Genomic DNA, 27,274 nt, shown 5'->3' with positions numbered 1-27,274 from the left:
TACCACTTTATTGTGAAGAAACATAATAGGTTGTACAAATGAAATCCAGGTGTCAACACCTACTTCATGTTTTATTACTCATTAATAACAGACATTGTTGAAATAGAGAATTAAAGCTTTGGATTCTGAGGCAATTTCCCATTCCTGCTGATTCCTAATGTGCTGATTCCAAATGTGCTCAGGGGCGCTAAGTCCAATTCATTCTGTTGATACCCTAGAGTCATGTGCATGATTCTTTGATAGGAAGGAGATGACACACCAAGGAAATGAATGCTTGAAGACCTGGGAACAAATCTTACCATCTACCACTCTCTGGCTTTTTAACTCTAGTAAATTATCTAATCTCACCCATTTAAGCTATGTATTTGTAACTACCATAGAGCTTTAACAGGGCCTGATGTTGAAAACAAAACGAAACAAAATTTAAAAATTTGGAATATAAAACTACGAGAAAAAAATGATGTAAAGTGCTATCAATAACAAACACTATTTTCAAAAAAATTTTCCTCCCTGTGTATGGGTGGATGGAATCAGTGGTAGCAGAGAGGAAGGGATGAGTCTGTATGTCCTAAAAATCCTAGCCTTTCTGGATTATATCGGGGGATTTTCTTAACCCTTGACTGATGGGTGATATTCCTGTTGAATAATAGGAGGCTCTAGCAGGAGACCAAAAGGAGGAAGGGGAGAGGGGTCCAGGTAGTTGAAACGATTAAATTTCATGTGTCAACTTTGTTAAGATACCGTGCCTAGTTTTTTTATGCACCATTAGTCTAGATGTAGCTATGAAGGTAGTTGGAGATGGAATAAATACATAACATCACTGGGAGCTTAGTCAAGATTAACCGTTTTGGAGAGGGTGGGCCTCATTCAATCAGTTGAAGGCCTCAAGAGCCCTAACTGAGGCCTCTTAGAAAAGGAATTCTGTGATATGACAGAAATAGTACCTGAGCTTCCAGCCTGCCAGCTTGCCCTACAAATTTCACACTCAAGACTCTAACATCCACTCCTGTCTGAGTTTCCAACCTGCTGAGCTCCCCTGCATATTTCAGACTTGCCAGCCCCCACAGTTGCATGAACCAATTCCTCAAAATAAATTTCGTTATATATCTCATCTATATCTATCTCTATAGCTGTCTATATTTACATGTATTACAAATTTCTTAAATGAATCTTATAAATCTTTCTACTGTAATATATAATATAATGTTTTATATATTGGGAGATACAGAGAGGCATCGCCTATTAATTTTGCTTCTCTGAAGAATTACTGCAGCCCGTTTGTGTTCTGGGGCTCTGACTCAATGCAGGCATCTGTGTCCATCTGTGTATATAATGGGATTCCCGCATTATATATTTCTCCGACCCTATATCTGAGGTATAATGTGCTTTGGTTTCTCTCTGCTCGAATGACTCTGATTTAAGTGTCTTAAGTATTTCTCACTTGGGCTCTGATAGGGCATGTCATGAGTTATCAGAATAAAAATAAGAAAGTCTCCAAAAAGTATTGGGACGAAGGCCCTCCACTATGAAAAGTCCACAAGAGATTCTGCGGGAAGGTCCTCCGAGGGCACGCGCGCAGTCCGTTGGTGGGTGGACAACGCTGACAAAGGCCCCCAAGGTCAGTCCCACCCATCCCTGCCAACCGACACTGTCCCTCCAGAAGGCCCTGTCATAAAACCACAAGCCCCACAAACATAGCAATTTTAAGCAGACACCTAGAGGAAAGCCTGGAAAACCACCTGAGGTAAAACTGACACGCCAAGAGGCCAGGTCTGCGCCTGCGCCAGCCCAGGGCTCGCCACTCGCACTTGCGCAGTCGTTGGGGGGGGGGGCGCTTCTGCCGAACGCTCCTCGGCGTTGGCTTTTCTCGCGCTGTTAGAGGAAGGTTTCGTGAGAAGTGAGAGTTCTCGCGGGAACTGTGTTCAAAAAGCCCTGGCGCTTACAGGACTACTAGGTAAATGAATGGGAGGGCAACTCTCTGGCAGGCTGAGGTTAGCATCACGGATCTGGACGCCCAGACCTCTCAGCTCTTGCCAGCAGCTGGGGGAAGGAGAGAGGACGACAGAGGTAAAGACTAGTGAGAGTGGAGAGGAGCGGTAGGCGGCGGGGAGCAGGGCTTGAGGAAGCCTGGGGCCTGGGTCTTGGCGGAGGCTTTGGCCGGAACGCCTTCGATCCCGGAACCCTAAATTCTTATAAGCTGGCTTCCAGTCGGGCCCCAGTCTTCGGTTGGACGTTCTCGCTTCTCTGGGGAACTCTGGCTAAATATGGAAGGCCAGGCGGCTGCTGGGAGCCTCAGACTGATGGCCCCTGGAGGTGCGTTGTCCAGTACGATGGCCCCCTAGCCACTGTGGCAACCCGAATTAAATGTAAATTATACACTGGATTTTAAAGGTAGTATCCCACAAGAGCTGTATCTCTGGCAATTATTATGATTACGAGTTGAAATGATATTTTGGATGCATTGGGTCAAGTAAAACGTCAAGATGAATTTTGTCCTTTGTTTACTTTTTTAAAACGTTGCTCGAAACTTTTAAATCATGCGTGTCTCCCTGCCCTATTTGTATTCCATCCATTATCATGTTTAATGTTCTCAATAAGCCTGTAAGATGGTCATTACCCTCCTTGTATTGAAGATGATGAAACAAGGCGTTAAGTTACTTGTCCGAATTTGTGCCACCAGTAAGGGATGGAGGTGGAAGGGCCCAGGCAGCTTTGACTTCTAGAGCTTCCTGTCTTCCAATGCTTTTTGTATGCTGTTTTTTTTGGGGGGGGGGCGGGTGGAGCGGTGTACCGGAGATAGAACTCTGGGGCCCTCAACCACTGAGCCACATCCTCAGCCCTTTTTTGTATTTTATTTAGAGATAGGATCTCACTGAATTGCTTAGGGACTCGCCATTGCTAAGGCTGGCTTTGAACTTGGGATCCTCCTGACTCAGCCTCCCAAGTCACTGGGATTATAGGCGTGAGCCACTGCGCATGGCTTGTATGCTGTTTTGAGAGGCAAGACAGAAATGTGAGCACCAGGCTTTGGAAATGGACTCTGGTTCCCATCTCCTTTAGCTCCTGAGTGACTGATAACCCTGAGCAAGTTACTTAACCTTTCTGTGCCACATTAAGATTGCATGTTTAAAATGTAAGTTCTTCTACCCTATGAGATCTTTGAGAACATTGCTAAGAAAATGTACATAGAGTACCAAGCAAAATTTATGGCACATATTAGTTTTAGTTCGTCCATGGCTAAAGGATAGGTTAACTCTTTGCAGGTTGATAGATTAATTCTTTTTTCACTCATTAGAGCTCAGCTGAAAAGTCACGTAATCAGGGAACTGTTCCCTCTTGTTATAGGCTTAGATACCACCTTAGTTACAGCTCTCCCTTTTGCACTTATCCCACTTGTAACATTATAGTTTAGTTATTTGATTTGATGCCTTTCTACTAATGTACTATAAAATTCAAGAAGACAAAATATTTTCTAGTGTTTGGATCATTATTTTATCCTCAACACTAAGCGCATTGTCTGACATGTAATAAAATTCCAGCAAATTTTTTGAATGAATGAGAACTAATGTTTTGGCTTCCTTGTGTATTCCTTAATGGGAGGCCTTGAGGTTAACCTCATTTTTATTTTGATAGATGGAGATAATAATAATGGCTTAACATGGGCTCATGAAGAGCATTAAATGAGATGATGTATTTGAAGCACTTCTTTTAGCAGGTGGTAAATCCCCAACAAATATAAGTTATTGTTAATAAAGCAACAGTTAGCTGGCTAGCTTCACTGTATATAGGTTTTGAAAAGGTCTTGCATTTTAAAGTAGTCTGCACTGGTTAGTTTATGGTATCTATTTTACCCTATTATAAAACCCTATATCTCCTACCTACTGATTCTCAGTTAAGAACTTTGTTTTCTAATTCAGTGATAAGTGAGGCATTTAAAAGGTCACACTAGGGTTGGGGATGTAGCTCAGTGGTATAGCACTTGCCTAGCATGGGCCAGGCAGGCCCTGGGTTCAATCCCCAATACCCTGCTACCAAAACATAAATGAACAAAAAACCAACTAGGTTTACTTCAATATACTCCCTACTATATCTCCCTAGTTAATCAGTATCTATATTGTATGCTTTGTTTTCATTTTAGAGAAGATATCCATGCTACATTCTCAGTACATTAGACCTCATCCTCTAGTCAAGGACATCACTCTGGCAGTTCTCCAGTATCTCCTATGTCATCTTCTGTCATGAATTTATCCTAGGGTATACACACATATTGTTTTGTATCTTTAAAATAGTAAGTAAATTTGTCTCTACTTCCATTCCAGCTACTATCCTATTTGCTTTTTGAAGCAAAACTGTATTTTCTGTCACTTTTTCATCTCCTACCATTCTCTATCATACTCATTTCAAGTAGGCTTTTACCCCATCTTCCCACCAAAATTCTCTTGGGGTCACCAGTGACCTCCATAAATTCAAAAACCAGTGGCCAATTTGACTTAGCAACAGCGTTTGATATGAGCTCTCCTACCTCCTTAATACACTTTGTTTATTGGCTTCTAAGACAGAACATGCTCTTGATTTCCTCCTTACCTCACTGTTAACTCCTGAATATACTTTACATCTTTTTCCTCACCTTCTAGTAGGGTTCAGTCCTTCATCCTCTTCTCTTTGTTATGTTCATCCTCTGTTGATACTCAATCTGAAGGACTTGTGCTGATAACTTCCAAATTTATATCTCTAGCCTATACCCCTTTCCTACATATATATTCATTCAGCTGCCTGCTTGACATCTTTCATGCAAAACTTGAAATCCTGGTCCCCCTGGCCCCCCCAAAACTTTACATAAATATCTCAAATGAGGGCAACTCCATTCTGCTAGTTGCTCAGGGCAGAGCCTTGAAGGTATTTTTACTTTTTAAAGGCATTTTTTATTTTGCTATATTCCATATATAAGAAAATCATGTTGGCTTTACCTTTAAAATATAGGTAGAATCTGGGCATTTCTCACCTACTATGCCACCATCTAGCATGAGGCATTATCTCAGATGGTCTCTCTGCTTCCAATTTTGTTTCATCCTAACTATTTAACACAGCAGTGAAATGATTCTCTTAAATTTTACCAAATTGTCTACTTCAGACTTTGAAGTGACTTCCCATTTTACACACGCTAGAAGCCAAACTCTTTATAATGGACTGATCTGCCGGCTCCTTTATTATCTGTGACCTAAATTCTAGCTCATATCTTGGACTCTTTTTCCATATTAGGGTTTCCCATCTGCCTGGAACATTTCTTCCACACAATGATGCATACCTATTTCCCATCTTTTGCCTCCTATTTACACCACCTATCTCTTTTGAGCTTTTTTTTCCCTTCCAATTCTATTTTCTAATGTATTTAATTATTATGCTGTTACTTATTATTTTCCCCTCTTGGAATGTAAGTTTAATGAATGAGTAACTTTGCCAGTTTTGCGCCATAATGATCTGAAGTGCCCAGAATGAAGCCTAGCTAATGGGGCATTCAGTAAATGTTTGTTAAATGCATGATTCTATAAAATTAAGACATAGGGAATCATCTGATGCTCTATGAAAGCAAAGTCCAGTTTCAGTTTGGCTTAAAGGGACTAGGGCCAAAGAGGAAGGGACAATAAATGAGGTTAAGTTAAAGTACAGTTATCCTATGTATAAACTTGTAAGGCTTAGCCTGGAAATTGCTCTGAACATAGTTTCTATTTTACATACTCTGTTAAGAGTAATTAGAAAAATACTGTGAATCTGTTTTCAATGAAACAAATACATTCAGCAAAGTAGTACTACTATAAAAAATAAGACAGGATATTCTTTACTTTATCTTATGAGTCTGATTTAAAACTGTCTTTTTATACTCTTAAGTAGCAGTCATGCATGCATACCATAAAGTTTCTTGGTTTCTGTCATTGCTCTCTTTTTACTTTGATTATTTTGACAGTAACACAATTATGAGACTAATTCTACCTTAGTAATTATGGACATTTAACGTATAACAATTGAACAATTGAATAGTTTCCTAATGTTGAGTTTCTTAGGAGCACAATTGAGTGTATTTTTTTTTTCTGCTCTTTTTGGTTTGGTCTCAACTCAAGTAAAAAAATTATCAGAACAATTTTTATTCTTAGAAAAAGAATGCAAATTTGACTCCTTACAAGTCAGGAATAAAATCTCAATATTATGTTTTTATATGATAGTAGCACTGGGGATACATGGTTCCTTTATTATTGGTTTTATTGTAGGGGGCTTTTTTGTTTAAGCTCAAAAAATTGTATTTCTTCTATTTATAATAGTCTAAAAACAGGAAAAGAACATGGAGGCAGATATTGCAGATCTTCGAAGCAAGCTCAAAGAGGTTGAAAAAGAGCGACTAAAAGCTGCACAGTATGGTTTACAACTATTGGAGAGCCAAAGTGAATTGCAAAATCAATTAGATAAATGTCGTAATGAAATGATGACCATGACTGAGGTAAGACTATGGATTCCTCTGTTTGTGAGGGTGTGCTTAGCTATTGAAGGTTTATTTTGTCTAGCAGTAATTATTTTATTTTCTGAAGATCTAATTTCCTATCTATGCCATTTTCATTAAAGGTGAATAAGTTAATGAATTCCTGATATTCTTTCCAAAGCAGTGTCTTCCGAGTTTCAATTATGTTTACTCTTTCAATTTACCTACCATATTTATCACTAAGTTTTGTTTGTCCACACTCTTCATAGGTGACCTCACTTATTTTGGAGCTTTGAATATCATTTAAATGCCCCCATAGTAGTTTAGCGACCTAAACTGTTTAATTAACAATTAATTAAGAGTTCAAGGGAGGAGCAATAGTCCTCCCTTGAACTCTTAATTAATGTATTCAATTGCCCACTTAAGAGTATCTCAAACTTGATATAAACAAACAGAATATTTAATTCCCTGTCTACTAATCAAACATTCTCTGTCTTTAGTTTATTTATTTAGTAAATTGAATGACATTCAGTTGCTTGACCCAAAGATCTAGAAATCTCACATTTAGTCCACAAATTCTTAGGGACATGATTTATAAAACATCTATCTAGGCCACTGTCTTCTTTCTCCCAGCCTTCTAACCAGATTGTCTGCTCCATCATTGCCATTTAGATCATTCTTTCTCAATGTAGAATCATTCTTTCTCATGGAAAAGCACAGAGATCATGTCATTTCCTTTCTCAATCTGCATAAGGCTTTCAATTGTATTTACAAAAGACAGTCTGAGGGTTTATACATCCCTATGTGATTTGACTTCTGCTGGACTTTTGCAAACATAGGAAACTGATTTTCCTTGTTCAGGCTATCCTAGTCTTGCCTTATGGGTTTATATGAGCTCCTTCCTCCTGCTTAGTTGTTCCTCACCCACTCTTCATAGATTGAATCCTCAATCTTCAGATTTCAGTTAAATGTCATAGAGTCCAGCCCTAACTAAAGTCGGCATCACTCACTCTTTTGTGGGGGGAGTTCAGGGTGTATAATTACCAGGGATTGCACTCAGGGGCACTTAAGCCACATCCCTAACCCTGTTTTGTATTTTATTTAGAGACAGGGTCTCACTGAGTTGCTTGGCACCTTGCCTTTGCTGAGGCTGGCTTTGAACTTGTGATTCTCCTGCCTCCCTCCTGAGCCGCCAGGATTACAGGTGTGCACCACTTCACCTGGTAGCATCACTCACTCTTAATTCTTTGCAGTACTAATTATCTCCAGGATTGCAAGGTCCTTAAGAATTTTGTCTTGTTCACTGCTATATTCTCTAGTGCTTTGCACAAAAATATTTATTGAAAAAATGAATAAATCAGTTTAATTTAGTAAATCCTCAGTGGTATAAACTAAAATTGAAAATTATAAATATAGCAGGTAAAAGTTACTAATGACAGCTCTTGTTTTTCCATATGGTACTGTTCTTGACCACGAGCTCAATACCTAATTATAAAGCAAAGCAAAGAATTAAAAATCTAATAGTAGAAAATAAAACCATGTTATATATAATTATTTGGAGAAATAACTTATCAAAAGTGGAAGTGCTTTTGGAGAAATAATGTTACTTGTTTTAGGTCTTTTTTCTAGTTTCATTTTATCTTATACTTTAAAGCTTCATGAAGGAGTTTGAACTAATACTTCTCTGTCAATGCCTTCTATGGGGTAGTGAAGCAATTACCATATCTCTATCATGAACTTTACCATACAGTAGGCCCCCTCCTTATTTCTAGTTTCACTTTTCTTAGTGTGGATTACCTCTGGACAACTGTGTCTAAAAATATTACATAGAAAGTGCCATAAGTAAATAATAAATTTTAAATTGCATGCCATTCTGAATAGTGTGAGGAAATCTGGTGCCATCCTACTTTATCCCACCTGCTCCACCTCACTTCCTCTCCTCACCTAGGCATAGTACAATGAGATATTTTGAGAGAGATCATATTCACATACTTTTATTACAGCATATTATTATAATTGTTATTAGTTATGTTACCAATCTCTAACTTGCCTAATTTAAAATTATAACTCATCAAGATATGTGTGTACATATGTATATATGGAGTTTGGTTCAACTTGTGGTTTCAGCTATCCACCCAGGGTCTTGGAACATCCCCTGCATATAAAATGCAAATGATATCTGATCGTGTGTGGAGCTCAGACACCTGAATGATCTGACTAGTTAAACAGTTATTCACTTTATGATGTTCTCTGCATCAGAACGTAGTATGTAAGCATGTGTCCTAATACTTTAAAAACCAATATGGACATTACTTTTTTCAGGAAGTGTATTCTGAGCTAGCACTTACCAGTTACTGTGACTTAATGTAATTGCTGAATTGTGTGTTTATTGTTCCTTTAGACATTGATCCTCCTTGAAGTCAGGCATCATTTTTTATATTTACCTGAGTTTCTCTGTTACCTGGCATATTTGCTGGGTTATTAGTAAGTATGTGTGGAATAGATGGAAGGTTGAATGCTTAAGACTTTGTTTCTGGTCTTTTGTTACCAAAAGTCCCTTTACTTTTTCGTGTTCTCTCTCAGATGGACTCCAGATTTGAAGATTGTGCTATCAAACTGTACGAAATAATAAGTAGCTTATTTTCCTAATCGTCAAACAAATGCCTAGTTTTGGGTCAGCATGAGATAAGACATGCTGCTGTGACAGTTGATAATGTAGCCAAAACCAGGGACATTTTAACATAGCCTGATGGTACTCATCATACAAAGTTTTATTCAGATTTTGGAATCCAGAGAATGCCTCCCCAGTTACGTTTTGCATTGCGGGTTACTAGGGCATCAGAGCCCCAGATTGGAAAGTGGTTACCTTGCATCTTTTCTAGAGTTGATGCCTGTACTAACTTCAGCCTGAGTGTTTTTGACATTACTGTACTTTCAGAATATACCTTAGGGATTCACTAAAACTGATGAGCTACAAAGTTATTCCAGATTTAACATGTGGTTGTACCTCAGAAAGCAGCAAGTGTATAAAACAGAAATAAGCCAGTTGAAGGTTAGAACTGATTATATGTAATAGTTTTAAGTGATTTTTTTATGTAATTGAATTGTAATTGCATCTATTTTCAGAATTATGAACAAGAAAAATATACTCTTCAGAGAGAAGTTGAGCTCAAGAGTCGCATGTTAGAAAGTTTGAGCTGTGAATGTGAAGCTATTAAGCAACAACAAAAAATGCAGCTAGAACAATTAGAAGAGCAGCTAAGCAGAAGCCATGGACAGGAAGTGAATGAACTAAAAAACAAGGTTTGAATATATGTATGTTTTCAGAGCAAAAATACCCCATGTTGATGCAACCATCTGTTAATGTAAGGTGATAAAGATTTTTCTCAAGTATCACTGTGAAAATAGCATAGATCAGTTTTCTGTCATTTTAATGTTGAGAGTAGAAACACTGAGAAACAAAAACTTATAAAATGACTTATAAAAGTGAGAATTGTATCAATATAGCCTTCTAATTACATATAATTTTCCAATTTTGATAACAGCAATTTTTTTATGATCCATTTATTTAGTAACTACTGAGGCATCCTTGGTCATAGTCAAGCAGTCTCCTTTCAGAAAGAGTTGTCCCTTAGCCTTTACTGCAGCTAGTGGTGTGCTTTGTAATTCTGTAGAACAAATCAGTAGTTCCTTATAAATTACTATATATTAGTATTGATACCTTATAATTTATTTTTTGAGGAAAAATATGATCCAGTTCTCAAAATATATTTTTAAGGGAAATCCTATTGTTAATTCCATATTACTGATGAGAAAACCAATGTTTAGGTAGATCAAGCAAATTGGACAAGGTGAGAGCTAGAAATTGTCAGTTGTGAATTGAAGCAAGTTTTCCTCACACCAAATTCTGTGTCACTGAGTCTCTACATAATCTGATGACACATTACATACTAGCTCCACTTCATACATAAACACGAAATAGACAACAGCTGTTCATGAATGCCCATTCCTTTCTAGCACCCCCACCCATCCAGCCTTCAGATTGCTACTTAAGAATCCAGAACTTCACCATGGCTCCTCTTCGTGTGGAATCCAGACTTTTACAAACCCTTTCTTTCAAAACTCGCTTGACTTTTTATTGTCTTCTCAGAAGTCTCTTTCAATTTTTAGATTTTTTTATGTAATATCTTCTAAGATTTTTTTCCATGTCTGTGTACAAGCTATACTGCTGCCTTAATTCTTTATTGATTTAGCTCTAAGTGTTTTTCTATTTTTAGTAATAAAATCACATATTTGAGTTGGTTTATTTTTTCCTAATAGACAGTAAAACAAACAAATAATGCTTTTGTGAAATACATAGTCATCCTGCACATTACTGACAAATAGTCTAGCTTGTCTGGAACTAATCTGGTTTTAGACAGTAACGACTGGTAATGATGCATTTTCATTTCTCCTGGTGGGTTTTTTTTTGTTGTTTTTTTTATTTTTCATGTAGCTTTCATTACATAAACAAATGTAGCAGTATAGGGGATATTTTTTCAGGGCCTGAAGTAAGGACCAACTGTAGAGATGGCTTAGGTGGTAGAGCAAAGAGTATATCAATACAAAATTTTCAGTCTTACTGATGTTTTTAAATCACTTTTGCCAAAAGTTTGGCTTTTTTTTTCCCCCAGTACCTTTCTCTTCTCATGTTGAATTTATCAGCCTGTTGTGGGGATTTGGCCAACAGAATCTTGATGTAGGCTACTGTGGCTCTAGTCCCCACCATCCCCTCTCCCCTAGACTGTTGTGGTAGCCTTCCAATCAGGCGTCTGCTTCTGCATGGCTGGTCACAGCATTGTTTACACAGCTACACAGTGCTTCTGGTAGCTTTAATGCATCCAAACCACTTGGATGGCTAGAATGGACTGTTTATAAAACAAGGTGGGTCACTTTTGGAGTGTCCTTGAAAGCTCTACTAGTTTCTTGTACAAGTTTAGATCATTCGGTGATATTTTACAGAAAGAAAATACCTTTTGATTTATAAAATTGTGATTTTTTTTTTTACTTTAGATAGAAAAACTGAAAGGAGAGTTAGATGAAGCTAGGCTTAGTGAAAAGCAGCTAAAGCACAAAGTAGACCACCAGAAGGAACTCCTGTCTCATAAATCGGAGGAAATACGGATGATGTCTGAGCGAGTCCACGAAAGCATGTCTTCAGAGATGCTGGCTCTTCAGGTCGAGCTGACTGAAATGGAAAGTGTGAAGGTAATTTTTATGGCATGTGTTTTCTTAAATTTTTAAATTTTTCTTTTGCATACATTTTATGTGTTTTTATAATAATTCTAATGAGCTAGTGTGGAGCAAGAAATGTTTTTTTGACCTACTTTTATCTAACTATCCAAAAAATGTTTTATGTAGTTTAGGTGAATTACTTTATTTAAAAAAATAGTATTAGGTGACCTGATTAAATAAGGCAGACAGTACCTTTAGATTAATGAAAGCTCTGAAAGGACATAGACATTTTCTGATCCTAGTTTGTGTCATAATATAAAATGATAGTACAGTGGAAGTTGAAATTTATGTGAACATAGATTTTTCATTTCAGACTATGAGTCATTAAAAATTAAAGCCCTGAATTCACAGTCAGAAAGAGCAGTCTCTAGAGCCTTTTGTTTGGTTCCCTGTTGAAAAATTAAGTAATTTTTAAAATTTTAATAGGTATCTGACAACTTTGACAGGTTTTTGTAGTTTTAATTTGAATGTGAACCACTACAGATAAGTTAGCTGAGCAACTGCTAAATGAAAGCATTTTCAAGAGAATTTTGTCTTTCAATTTCTGTTGAATAGAATGCTCTCAAGGAAGAAGTGAATGAACTACAGTACAGACAGGAACAACTAGAACGTCTTAGTACTAACTTAATGCGCCAGGTAGACCGACTTAAAGAAGAAAAAGAAGAGCGGGAGAAAGAAGCAGTTTTATACTATAATGCCTTAGAGGTATTATGATTACAGTAGTATTGTTTCCAGTTTTTAAATTGTTTTCATGCTAATTTAATCTCTGCTAGCTAAATTATTTTCTTTTGAATTTAGAAAGCTCGTGTAGCAAATCAAGATCTGCAGGTGCAATTGGGCCAGGCCCTCTAGCAAGCCTTGGATCCCAATAGTAAGGGCAACTCTTTGTTTGCAGAGGTACTTACAAGTATTCTAATAATTGAATTGGGTAAACTATTATTTCATTTAGTACAAGAACAATTAAACATATCAATGTTTTCCAGGTAGAAGATCGAAGGACGGCAATGGAACGCCAGCTTATCGGTATGAAAGTCAAGTATCAGTCACTAAAGAAGCAAAATGCATTTAATAGAGAACAGATGCAAAGAATGAAGGTGTGGAATTACCGCTCTTAAATGTTTGTTAAAACTACTTCATATTAGCATTACATAGATAAATATATCACAAAATCCATCTTTTCCTTCAAGGGGTATACTTTTATATTTTTTTCTAGAACTGAATGATTTTTTAAAAAATTAGAAATTCCAGGTAGATCATAAGATACTTTTATGTTTTCAAAAAGTTAATCTTGGAAAAACATTAATGTGTTTAACAACTACTAATTGTTTATTTTAATGATCATTCACTAACCTTGCCAGGGAGGTTTAAATCTTTATAGAATAGGGAAAAGGAATTTATAAGTGTTTGTTTCTTACTTATTCTGAGTCTTTCTGGGTTCCCGCATCAAATGAGACTAGCTTTTGCCATTTCTCACTTCTCATGAAGGCTTATTTTAGATGGAAATTTGAACTATTTAGGGTTCTCTTTTCTTGCAGCTCCTCAAAGCATGTAATTAACCCCTTTAATTTTAAGGGTTTTGTTGGTTGTTGCTGCACACAAATAAGAAGTAACAGAAAACCTTATGGCAATTAGAAAGATCCCAAGATTATAGCAGTCCTTAGAATTCCAATGTATGGTCTGTTCTGCCTGATGTTCCTAAGGTGGTGTTTGGAAGAAAGTTTAGATTTTTTTTTTCAAGATGTCAGTATTACCAGAGAACTGAGAAAGGTCACTGATTGAACTTGAAATTAGATGGACTGGATTGAAGCATAGTTGTCATTTGCTAGTTGTGTTACCTGGGACATATATTCTGAGAGCATCTAAAAGGCATACCTCATTTACAAAGTAGAGGTGATAGAACTTGCCTCTCAGAACTGTCTTGAGGTTAAAGTGTAGAAAAATACTCATGGTACTTCCCATTCTTATCATTGTGAATATCATGTTTGTGACTGAGCTGCTTAACAATTTCCCCTACTTAAGTAAAGCTAATGGAGAATTTTGAGAAATCGCTTTAACAGGAGTTAGTATAGGTGGTGAATAGCAGGCCACATTTATCCAGGCTTACTTACCAGTTAAATGACACCCTCTGGACCACAGTCATGCTGTTCAATTTTGTATCACAAACTAGGTAAAACTATATTAAAGACTTCAGATATCATTAAAAAGTAGAAGTACTCCAAAGTTATGTCTACAACAAAACTAATTGATGTATATTTTCCAATTATTAGACTAGAAATAACTAATTAGTTTTTAAAACAAGTTCTAAATAGTATTAGTACAAAATACAAATTGTTCCAGAAATATGCTTATCAGAATATCTCAATTTTGTTGTGGTGGGGGGATTCTAGTTACAGATTGCTACATTGCTACAGATGAAAGGATCTCAAACTGAATTTGAGCAGCAGGAACGGTTGTTTTCCATGTTAGAGCAGAAGAGCGGTGAAATAAAACATCTTTTAGGTGAAATTAGAAATCTGGAGAACTTTAAGGTATGTATAATATCTTGAAAAGATGTGGCTGGATTTTTATTTGAATATCTTAAATTTTCAGTTTAAATAGGTTTCTCATCGTATAATTGACTTTCAGTTTCAGTACATATTGACCCAATCTTTAAATTATTTTTTTCTTGTCTCTGCTTTTCAGTATTATTGACCATGCTTCTTTTACTAAAGCAAAGACAAACCAATCTATTCTATTTTTGTTGTTATTATCTGGTTATTGTTTGTAAGTACCTATATCTTTAGTGTACAACTCAGTGAGTTTTAACATATATATGTTTATATACGCACACACACACACACATTTATATCTGTATATGTATATTCTTACAATTACTATCAGATTACATAAAATATTCCTAGCACTCCAGAAAAGCCCCATTGAAATGAAGTGCTCCCACCTCCTAACTTTGTGTCAACATTATGTGAACATTCTGTTGAACTTCATATAAATTGAATCATGTAATATATATACCCTTGTTTCTGTCTTCTGCTCAGTGTTATGTCAGTGAGATTTCTTGCCTGAATGTCATCAGTAATTATTTTTTAGTGCTATCTGTTCCATTAATTTTAGAGCTTTGTCAATTCAACATTGTATATCCACTGGAATTTATGGATGTCTTTAATAAATTCTAATAAATTTATTTTATTTTTCACTTCTAGGAAAGTGAAAGTACTCCTACATGCCTTTGACTCAGAGCTCCCTATTTCTTATTTGTATGCTTGATTTATAACTTTTTCTGTTTTTATATGTTTTTTCTTAAATTTTGAGACTGAGTTCCAAACTAGACGTCCTTTTACCCCTAAGCACCATGATGTTATTGGAGATATAAGCAAATGGTCAAAATTACAAATTAACATTGATATGCATTGAACCATGCTATTAACCAAGCTACTTTTTACATTTTGCCAGTTATCATTGATACCCTGTTATGGTTTAGATATGAGATGTCCTTCAAAAGCTATTGTGTTAGTGCAAGAATTTTTAGAAGAGAAATGTTTGGATTATGAGAGCTTTAACCTGATCTGTGGATTGATCCACTTAAATGGATTAACTGAGTAGTAACTTTAGGCAGGTAGAGTGTGACTAGAGGAGTTAAGTTACTGGAAGAGTGACTGGAATTTTGTCCCTGGTGAGCAGAGAGCTCTCTCTCTCTGCTTCCTGATTACCATTTTCTAAGCTACTTTCCTCCCCCACACCCTTTCACTATGATATTCTACCTCACCTTGGGCCCAGAGCAATAGAGTTGGCCATTTGTGGATTGAGACCTGAAACCATGAACCCCAAGTAAACTTCTCCTTACATTGTTCTTGTTAGATCTTTTGGTCACCGAGACAAAAAAAAAAAAAAAAAAAAAAAAAAAGCTGATGAAAACATACCCTAAGCAAATTTTAAAAGAAAAAAAAAATCTAGTGTTTTCAATTCTAGGGCCTAATCCAAGGTTGCATGTTTTACCATGAAGTCTCTTCAGTCTTCCTTAATCTGGAACAGTTTCTCTTTCTTTATTTTGACATTTTTGAAGAAAAATTTGTTTATATGACTTTATCTCTGTTTCTTCTAAAAACTATTAAAAATATGATAATTTTAGCTAAATTTGCAGTGTGTCACTTGGCAGGTATATGTAGTCTATCCCTGGGGCTTTGTGCTATACTTTGAAAATTGTGACCTTAAATTAGGAGGATTTTAAAAAGTGCAATCTCTGAAATTCTTTGCAAGTTTCTAAACATCTGCTTTTTTTTTCCAGTAAAGAAAATATTCAAAGAGTGAATCAGAATATTTAAAGCGTGGATACCAAAAATAACCTCAAGAATCTCCTCTCTTTTTTCGTATTTTTCCATTGTATAGCTTTGTCATACCAGAATTCAACCCCAAAAGCATTTGCTTCTCTCATTCTAAAAGCCAGGAGAGTGAAATCCTAAGACAGGTATAGTTGGGACTCAGAGATATGAGTGCGAGTTAGATCTGGATTCAGAATCTAGCTCTTGATTTACTTGCCGGTAGTACCTTGAGCCACTTTTCTTACCTGAGGAAGGACTGGTGGTTCTTGTACCTACTGCACTCAGGTAAGTGGGTGGATCTTTGAAGAGTATTTGTCAAAGGATGAGAGATTAACATGTGGCTGCTGCCACTGTTAATAAGCATACAGTAACCTAATTTGTTATGTAAGTAATAAGAATTTTTGCTTTCTTTAGAATTTATATGAAAGTATGGATTTAAAACCTTCAGGCAACTCTGGTGCTCTGGAAGATAACACCTATTATACAGATTTACTTCAGCTAAAGCTTGAGAACTTAAAGTAGGTGTCTGGGTTGGCAGATGGAAGATAAAGACTTTTTATTTATTTTAATAGATGGTATTCAAATAATAACAAATTTTTAAGTTCAAATTGCCAAAAGAAATTTCCATAGAAAAGAAAGTCAATAACATGTCTTTGTGTAATACATGAGTTTTATGCAAGATTTAATAATTACTAATTACTGAAGAATACTTTCAGTAAATAATTTGTGTTTAGCTTTTTAGATTGGTAAGTAAAAAGGACTTTCATGTAGAAAATATTCTTATAATCCAAATTTCTCAAGAATAAGTATCTCATAACTTAAAGGGAATTTATGCATGAATCACCTTGGAATAATGTATGAATTTTGGCAGCAGGGGATGCTATTGTTAAACTTTAATTATTTGTTGTTTCTTTGTTACTAGAAATCCCAAAGAAATATATTTTTAACCAAGTGTTCAAATATAAAATTAAAGATTCATCCCACTAAGTTATTCACAAAATTATATATTAACATTCCTTGGTTCTTCTTTTCTGTTACTGTGGCAAAGAAAATGAAAGCAGCAAAAGTGAATTGTCCATACAGCAGAGGAAAGCATTGTTTGAAAGCCAGCGGGCCCTGGATATCGAGCGAAAACTTTTTGCAAATGAAAGATGCCTTCAGCTTGCAGAAAGTGAAAATATGAAACTGAGAGCTAAGCTAGATGAATTAAAGCTGAAGTATGAACCTGAAGGTATGCAAGTTTCGTATGTTTTTGTCTTTTAAGTCCTAAGTAGCACTGAGAAAGTGTATCAACATTTTTTTCAAACTATAGCTTTTAGCAAATCTCATTACAAACCAATTTTGTGGTTATCAATCTGTAGTTAATAAGGGAAATTTACAGCTGAAAAATTCAAAGGGAACTAGATATGCATGAATGTGATATGTGGCTTTTTTGGATGTCTAGGCTTCATCATACTGTCACTTGAGGCTTATCCACTTATCGTAGCATATTGTCATATTGTCATACCGAAAAGTTAAATAAGCAGCTAATGTTGGAAGTTATGCTAATTCAGATTATTTATAGAAGATCTAAACACAGTTTAGGTTTAAGTGCTTGTGATTATTCTTCCGCCAATAAAAGTCTAGGAGGCATTGCAGGATTCAGACTCCTTTTGTGTTTGTCTGCCAGTATCCCATTGAGCAGAGTTGATTTATGTGGCCTTGCTGTCACAGCAAGGCAAGATTGAGAAAATTCAATCTTGATTCTCAGGGGCCATGTTCCAACTAAATATTGGGAATTCTATATTTTTATTGACATATAATAATTGGACATTTATTATGTTTCTATTTATATATACATTGTGTAATGATTAAATGAAGGTAATTAGCATGTGATCACCTTAAATATTCATTCTTCATTGAGAACACTCAACTTCTACAAAATCAACCTGGTTTGGATTCCACAGATGAATAGGAACGTGTAGTGTTTCCCTTTTTGTGCCTGACTTATTTCATTTAACACAAGAGCCTTAGGTCATTCAAGTTGTCACAAATGACAGGATTTCATACTTTTTTTTATGAATGCATAGTATTCTATTATACATATCACATTTTCTTTTTCCATTTATGGGAGTTCAGATATCTGGAAAAACACACACACACACAAACACCTAGTATTGGGATTGCTGGGTCACATGTTAATTCTATTTTTAATTTTTGAGAAACTTCCATACTATTTTCCATAATGACTACTAATTTATAGACCCACTCACAGTATATGAGAGTTCTCCTTTCTCCATATCCTCACCAGAATTTCTTTTTTTTTTCTTTTGGATAATAGTTATTCTAACTTGGGTGAAATAGTTTCTCATTGTGGTTTTAATTTGCATTTTTCCTGATGTTTAGTGATTTAGTGGTGTTGAGAATTTTTTCGTAAACCTCTGTATTCTTTAGAAAAATGTCTGTTCAGGTCTTTTGCCCATATTTAAAATCAGATTATATGAAGGGTTTTTGCTATTGAGTTCTTTTAGTTCCTTATAGATACTACATAGTAATGCTTTGTCAGCTGTATAATTTGCAAGCAGTTTCTTCTATTCTGTAGTTTTTCTTCACTTTGTTGATTGTTTTCCTTGCTATAGAAACTTTTAGTTTGATATTATCCGGTTTGCTTATTTTTGCTTTTGTTTCTCTTGCTTTTGAGGGATTGTCTAAAAAACATTTGCCCAGACCGAGGTCATGTAGCATTTCCCTATGTTTTCTTCAAGTAATTTTATAGTTTTTAGTTGATTTTTGTATATGATAAGAGAGAAGTCTGGCACAAAAAGACAAACACTACACGATCCTATTCATCTGTGAAATTTAAAAAAGGTTGATTTTGTAGAAGTTGAGAATGTTCTCAATGAAGAAATAATGAATATTCATGGTTCTACATGTGGAGATCCAGTTTTCTCAGCACCATTTATTAAAGGACTGTCCTTTCCTCAGTATGTGTTCTGAGCTCCATTGCTCTCTTCACTGTTTTTGTGCCCGTACCATGCTATTTTGGTCAGTTTAGCACTGTAGTATATTTTGAAGTCAGGTACTAGGATTGTTCCAGTTTTGTTCTTTCTGCTCTTTGACTATTTGAAATTTTATTGTTTAAGACAGGTTAGGATTATTTTTTTCTTATTCTGTAAAGAAAATTATGGAATTTTGATGAGGATTGCATTGAATTTATAGATTGCTTTGGGTAGAATGAATATTTTAACAATATTAATTCTTATAGTTCATGAATATGAGATATCTTGCCATGTTTTTCTGTCTTTTCAATTTTCACCAGTGTTTTATGGTTTTCACTGTAGAGCTCATTCATCTCCTTGATTAAATTTTTTCCTAGGTATTTTATTTCACTTTTTTAAAAAAACCATAGCTTTTATAAATGGGATTACTTTCCTTATTTCTTTTTCAGATAATTTGCTATTTTTGAATGGAAACACTACTGACTTTTATATATTGGCTTTAGTATCTTATATCCTTACTGTATTTATTAGTTCTAATAGTTTTTAAGTAGAGTATTCAGAATTTTGTGTAAAAGATTGTATTATCTGAAAACAGGGACGGTTTCCTTTACAATTCGGCTGCCTATTATTTCTTCCTTTTATCTAATTTCTCTGGCTAGGACTTCAAGTTCTGTGTTGAGTCATAACAGTGAATGCTGGTGGCATCCTTGTCTTGTTCCAGATCCTAAAGGAAACACTTTGATTTTGACCCTGTTGAGTATGATATCTGTGGGTTTATCATCTATGGCCTTTAATATACTGAGATGTGTTCCTTCTATGCCTAATTTATTTAGAGTTTTTATCAAAAAAGGATGTTAAGTTTTATCAATTTTTTTTCTATTGAAATGGTCCTATGGTGTTTGCCCTTTTGTCTGATATGTGATATATCAGATTGTTGATTTGTGTTTTAAGCCATTCTTTGATCCTAGGGTGAATTCCATTTGATCGTGGTATTTAATTATTTTGATATGCTGTTGCCTTCTGCTCTCCAGAAATTTTTTTTTCAGGTTTTCCAATTTGTTTGTATTTACTAGTTCTTAAAATTTTTTTTGTTTCTGTGAGGTCAGTTAAGGTTTCCTTTTTCACCTCTGATTTTTTAAAATTTATTTGAGTTTTTTTTTTTTTTTTTTGGTCTGGCTAAAGATTTATTCATTTTGTTTATCTTTTCAAAAACCAATTATTCATTTATCTTTTATTTTCTTTTTTTCCTCTATTTTGATTATTTGTGCTCTGATCCTTACCATTTCTTCCGTCTACTAATTTTGGTCTTATTTTTTTTTCTTATTTTTTTCTAGTTTATTGAGATGAGACATTGAGATCTTCCTTCTTTTTTAAAAAAAAAAATTAAATTGTTTTTGAACCTTTATTTTGTTTATATGCAGGGCTGAGGATTGAACCCAGTGCATCTTATGTGCTAGGCAAGCACTCCACCACTAAGCTGTTCTCTTCCTTCTTTTTTTGAACTAGGAGTTTATTGCTATAAACTTCCTTCTTAGAATTGCTTTTGCTGAAAGCATAAAGTTTTGGCATATTTGGTATATTTTCATTTTTACTTGTGAAAAGAAATATTTAAATTTATCTTTTAATTTCCTCATTGACTTATTGGTTGCTTCTAGGTATGTTTAATTTTTACATCTTTGTATAGTTTCTGATGTTCTCTTTTGTGGCCTGACATGATACCCTTGAGAACATTTCATGTGCAGTTGAGAAGAATGTGCTGCAGCTGGTGCATGGAAAGGTCTGTAACTTCTGCTGGCTCCATTTGGTCTAGAGTACAGTTTAAATCTTATGTTTCTCTGCTGGTTTTCTGGCTAGATGTTCTTCCATTGCTAGAAGTGGGCTGTTAAAGTACCTTATCACCGCAAAAAAATTGCTGCCTATCGATCTACATTTAATAATGCTTGCTTTATGTATTTAGACATATTTACAATTGTTGTATACTCTTTTTTTGTTCTGTAATGGCCTTGTCTCCTTAGTTTTTGACTTGAAGCATATTTTATTTAAGTATAACCACTCCTACTCTCTTTTGGTTTCCATTTGAATAGAATATCTTTTTCCATTTGTTCACTCTCTATCTATTCCTTACAAGTGAGTGTCTTGTAGGCAGCAGAGTCAGATTTGGGTACTGTCATGTAATTACTTGTTTTCTGGTTGTTTTGTACATCTTTGTTCTTATCTTCCTGTCTTCCTTTGTTAAGTGATTTTTTTTTCCTATCAGCATGTTTTGATCCCATGGTTTTTATTTTCAGTGTATCTATTTAAGGTTTTTGTTCTGTGATTACCATGAGGCTTTCACAGAACATCTTATAATTACAACAGGTTATTTTGAGCTGCAACAACTTAATTTCAAAAGCAAAAAAGAAAAAAAGCCTTCTACTCTTCAACTCCATTTCTCTCCCATATTTTGAGTTTTTGATGTTAAAATTTACATCTTTTTATATTACATATCCCTTAGCAGATTACTGTATTTGTATTAGTTTTGTCCTTTAGGCTTCTTACTAAGGATATAAATGGTTTACATCCCCTAGTTCCTGTGTTATTTTGGATGTATCTGAGTGCTCACTTTTACCTGTGGGTATTTATACCTTCAGATGTTTTCATATTAGACATTCTCATCTTTTTTTTCTCTTTGCATTTGAAGAACTCCCTTCAGCCTTTCTTGTAAGATAGTCTGTTGCCATAGTGCATTCAGGTTTTGTCTGGGAAGGTCTGTCTTCCCTTTATTTCTGAAGAAGCTTTGGTGGGTACATTATTCTTGGTTGGCAGATGCTTTTCCTTCAGCAGTTTGGATATCATCTCATTCCCTTATGTCCTTTGGGTTTTTGCTGAGAAGTCCACCAGTCATATTAGAATTCCCTTCTGTGTCACTTTCTTCTTTCTTTCCTCTTGCTTTCTTTCATAGTCCTCTTTGTCTTTGACCTTTGAGAGTTATTTGGGTTGAATCTGATTGGCAACCTTTGATTATCCTGTAATTGGGTGTTTGTATCTTAGATTTGGAAAGTTTTCTGTTATATTTTTGGATAAACTTAATTCTAACCTTTTGTCATTCTCTAGATCCTCTTGGACACCAATGACATAGATTTGCTGTTTTAATGGTGTCCCAGAGATCTCATGAATTTTCTTCATTCCTTCTCATTCTTTTTTCTCCTCTGTTTTCAAATAGCCTGTTATCAAGCTCACCAATTCTTTCCTCTTCTTGATCAGTTCTGCTATTAATGCCCACCAGTGGCTTTTTTATTTCATTTATTTATCAGCTCCAGAATTTGATTTTTTAAAATTATTTCAATCTGTTAAATGTCTCCTTATAAATTTTTCTTAATTGGTCCTCTGTTTTCATGAAGTTTCTTGAGTTTTTTTTAAACCAGATATTTTAAATTCTTTGTCTGCCAAATCATGCATATGAATGTCTTTTGGGTTTATCTTTGGCAATATGTTTTGTCCATTTGATAAGGACATCTTTCCTTGGCTCTTCTTAGTCCTTGTAACATATATCTTTGTCTCTGCATTGATGAATTAGGTATCTCTTCCTTTTTTTTTCCCAATCTGGACTTGTTTGTGACTATTCTACTCCAGTAGGCTTGTTTAGACATTTTTAGCAGACTGCCTATGGTATTCCATTTCAGCATTAGAGGGCACCCTGAGCTCAGGTTAGATGCAGGTTTTTTGACAACTCTGCTGCTGGTGCAGTTTCCAACCTGGATGGACCCATGGGAGATTCATGGAGTACACTCAAGGCATGTGGGAGAGCCAGTCAGGTTCTTGAGTCCAGAGGATCTATGAACCTTGCCTCCAGCAGTAAACATTTCTAAACATTCTGTCTGCTAGCATGTCTCCTCTGGCAGGGATGGAGGGCCAGTGCCAAGTTCTGTGTGCTAGTTCGAGCCCTACTTCTCCTTCCTTCTAGCTGGTCTCAGGAGCATCCCATGGAGTATTCTCAGTGCTTGCTGTGAGCCCATGCAGTGAGACTCCCACAGAGGGACTCTGGTGGTGAGGAAGTCAAATATCTATTTTTCTTGCTTACTTTTTTCAGTGTATACACTGAGTTCTGGGGGCTTTCTGCAGGTGGTACCATGAAAGCTTGGGGACAAAATGTTGCAGTAACAGGGAACCTTTCCCCTTGTGGGCTTCACAGTCTAACTTACCTTTTCTAGTTTTCTTAGTTCTTGTGAATGTATTTTTGTGGCATATAGTTATTTAGCTTGGTCGTTCTGTAGGGGATTTATCACTGGAGATTTCTACCCGACCTCTTCTCTTACAGTTCTAGCCTTTAAGGAAAAATGTTTGGACAGTTATTAGAGCAAGTCACATCACCGAGAAAAAATAGCCCAATACACCCTCTGCCTCTTGTATACTACAAAAAAGGAACTTTACTATGTATAAATTTTAAAATAAAAGGGCAAATGTAAAGAAGTCCATGAATGTGATGGTCCTAACTCCCTTCCCTCCCCAAAAGGTATTGTCAACATGTTTTAGGTTAAGGATTCTCAACGGGTTTCTGCCCCCGCCCTGTTGACAGGTTGAACTCTGTTCATTGTGGTCAATAGTGGGGAAAATGTAAACAATGAGAAGTTTTTTATATTGTTTTAAAAGACTTCTCTTTCTTTTGTCCTTTTTCTCTTCCCTGATCCTAGTAAGCTCCTGTGAGTAAAAATTACCCATTAGGAATTCCAGGGGTAGTGTGCTGAACTGAACACAGCAAAGGGACAGGAGGATGGTTAGTAAATCCAGATGATCTGGGTTTCAGAGGAGCAGCAAGGGATATCCAATATTTAGAGTTTGACCTGTTCTTTTCATTTAATCCTTGTAACAGACAAAGCAAAGTAAGTATTTTTAATCCGCATTTTGCAGATTTAGAAACCTTAAAATGTAGGATGATTAAATACTTTCCTAAGGTCATCCAGCGCTAAGTGCCAGACTTGACCCTAAACTCCTTGACTGTTTGCCACTGCATCTTTATCTCCATGGCACCAAGGTCACCCTTAGGAACCATCTCCCCTTAGAATTTTTTATCTAAATACCAGAAGAGAACATTTTATTCATTCCTAGAATTCCTGTATTGAGTTCCCAAGGAAAAATTTATGCTCAAAATAATCTATAAAAGCTTTTATTAATGCAGTCTATGAAAAAGAAGGAAAAAGAAATAGATTTCAGTGAGGTGATGAATGGATTTTGAAAGAATAGAAAAAAGGAAAAGACTTTATGTATAACTGCTCTCCCTTGGTCTGTCTTTTGTTTATTGACTGGATTTTTCTAATGGTTTTCATTCTCAGAGAAAATCGAAGTTCCTATACTCAAAAAGAGGTGGGAGGTGCTACCTCTGGATGTGACCCCTGCTGAAGACGAATGTGCCAGTGGTGCTGCCGGGGAAGGAACTTCTAGATTCCCACCTCACAAGGAGACACAGTCCTTTCCTAACCCTTCAGAAGATGACTTGCAGTTAGAAAAGTCAGTATCTGCAAACACTCCCACTGCCCCTCTCTCTCCTCACAAAAATCTGCCCGTGGATGTGCAGCAGCCAAAGAAGGAGAAGAAATGTGTGAAGCTTGCTCAAGCCTTAAGTGAAAGAAGTGAGAACACGCCCAGCTCTCTCAGGTCAGTGTCCTCTTTTCAAGTCAGCCAGCAGCCCTCCCTTTCTCTCCCTTCTCGCTGCATGAGCTATGCTCTTTGTCTCTTTATCTGTCTTCTCAATATTGCATGCAGTCTAATCCCCCAGTTTCATCTGCCTGCCTTCAACTTCTCTAAAACTTTGAGAAAGACAAAAATGATTGCAAGGGGAAAGGACTCCTGAAGAAGGGAGTCATTAGAAAGCCACACATCTCTCTTGTTGGTTTGAATAAATGTGCTATTACTTTTCTCCTGGTAAAGGAGTAGCCATGAAGGAACAATCAGCTTACCTTCTCAAAGGTTTTACAGTAGTCTGAAGACAGTTTAGTTAAGAAAATGTAGGTGAAGTTTTCTATGGCTTTTGATGATGTTTATACCAGTCCTTCAGACATTACTTTTAATTATTTTGACATTTTTAAATATCCAAGGTAGTTTGTTTCCATTTTTTCTAAAACATCAAAGCCTCCAATTTCTGCATAATTGAATTTGTGACTTAAAAGAGAAAGTGTCAGATATGTGTATCTGAAGGACCAGTTGAAGGGCCTTGTCCTTTAAAAGGAATAGAAGTGAGAAGGTAAGAGCAAGTGAACAGAGGGAAGAGGATGTAACTGGCTGCAGCTGGAGTACTGGGCATGCACAGCAGGATCTGGGTAGGATAAACAGAAGTGAGTGAGGGAAATGGAGGGGAAATCAAGATGAAGGTTGTGTAATGCAATGGCAGGTATATTAAAAATAAATACTTTTAGACATGTAAAATTCAAACTTGTTTCTGTGAAAGTAGCCAGCTTGGGTTGTCTCCAATGAAGTGAGGTTTTTAAGGTGCTACTAGGGCTACTTTGTTCTTAGAAAGAAGGGAACAGAGTCAGGCATTTTCTGTGTACATTTGATCGAAAAAGTAAAACAGTCCATCGTATGTAAAAGAACTTCCTTGTATGTTTTATCTGATTTTTCTTTAAATTTTCAGTGCTTCTAAATGTACTCAACAATGATAAAACTCAAGCTGCTATTGTTATTGTAAGGAAAACTAATTAATTATTTCCTTCCTTGAGTTTTTTTATAATGTTGTAAGTCACATAAAATAAGAGCTTGATATTCTTGAGGAAATGACAAATGGATGCTACCTGACAGTACCCATAGTGCTAACTGTTCTGAGGCGAGTTCTGCAGGCCGTGCATGTGTGTGTGTTGCTCACTGTGGGAGTGTGCATATGGCCAGTGCGGGTTTGCGTGGCTCACGGTGTGGGTGTGTGTGTGGCCTGTATGGTCTTCCAGAGGTGCATTTCCAGAACCGATCAGTGCATATCTTGCCAGCTATGTTGCCTTCATTTCTTCTTCTGCCATTTGTGCTTGAAAAAAATATTGCTTCAATGTATCTAATTAAATTGTTTGACTCAAATTGCATATTGGAAACTATTTGCCTTGCTAGTTAAACAAAAACAAATAAAATACCACAAAACACTTTATTTTTATTTATTTATTTATTTTTGCATGTGTGTGAGTCCATCTGCTCACTGCAGACATTTCCAACCTTGTGTCTTGCATGCTTAACTTAGATACACAATCTGAAGATGATTTTATAACAAGTGGCTTTTATTTGAAACTTCACTGTTGCATGCTTTATAAATTTAATTGATGCGCTTCTTTAAAGTGTTCGCAGGCCTATTTTATTATCTCCCCACTGTTTATATTTTTCTTTAACTATTCTCCTAGTTGAAACTCAGTTTGAGTGTGTTTTCATTGTCTGAGACAGACATCTGTGCAGCCAGGATCCCATGATGTTTTCATCTTGTGCATGGGCCTTTTGTGTGTCATGTTATCTTTAAAATACTGCTCCAGCATTTCAATTTTTGTGTTATGTGTACTTATCATGATAGATATCTCATCAGATTTAATTCTTTAATCTAGGCCTTAACAGGCCTTTTTTATCAACCTTAACATATTTACTAGACATTTAAAAATCAAGTCTATTGATAAGAATAATTTCTTTCAAGAGTCATTTAGTATTTTAATGGTACTGGAGTCGACTAATTTTTTTCTTATTAAAAAAAAATAGCACCATTCCTCCTTAGAGACTCAATATATTACGGGTTTGTTTCTCTATTTTTTTCCTTAACTACATTTGAATTCAGAGTGGATGCTTTAATGCCTGTAGGTTAGCCACTGAGTCAATGCTTCAAACAGATGTTAATGAAAGGAAAGAACCTGCAAGCAAATTGGAAAAAGAACCTTGTAAGAAATCACACCCTATTGTATACGTGTTCTCCAAATCCACTCCGGAGACCCAGTGTCCTCAGCAGTAAGGACTTCTCTCTGATCAGAGGGAGGTACTACTTGCCCTGAGGTTACTAAGGAGTTTAGTTAAGAGCCAGAGTGGTACCAGAGTTCCAAATACTCATGTCTCCTCATTGTATCAAGAGCCGGCATTTCCATGCTTCTCAACCAGGCTTTCAATTTTGATTGTGATCCTAAGGAGAGTTTCTTAAGTGATGACCCTTCATGGATCTTCTGTGATTCACACTGAATAAACTGTTAACGGAAGGAAGACTAAACTTAAATCTACATGCAGTGTAGTGTCTGGATTTTTTTCAAGTGAAG

The 27,274-nt window shown here is 35.9% G+C and overlaps 1 pseudogene; it reads left to right on the top strand.

The window, feature by feature from the left end:
• Positions 1-2,130: 2,130 nt before the first annotated feature.
• Positions 2,131-27,217, top strand: LOC144373329 (protein Spindly-like; annotated as a pseudogene).
• The last annotated feature ends 57 nt before the right edge of the window (positions 27,218-27,274 follow it).

Source organism: Ictidomys tridecemlineatus, unplaced genomic scaffold (genome assembly GCF_052094955.1).
Source record: "Ictidomys tridecemlineatus isolate mIctTri1 unplaced genomic scaffold, mIctTri1.hap1 Scaffold_3590, whole genome shotgun sequence".
In the NCBI taxonomy this organism is placed as follows: domain Eukaryota; kingdom Metazoa; phylum Chordata; class Mammalia; order Rodentia; family Sciuridae; genus Ictidomys; species Ictidomys tridecemlineatus.
This window is presented reverse-complemented; position numbering and strand designations above follow the sequence as displayed.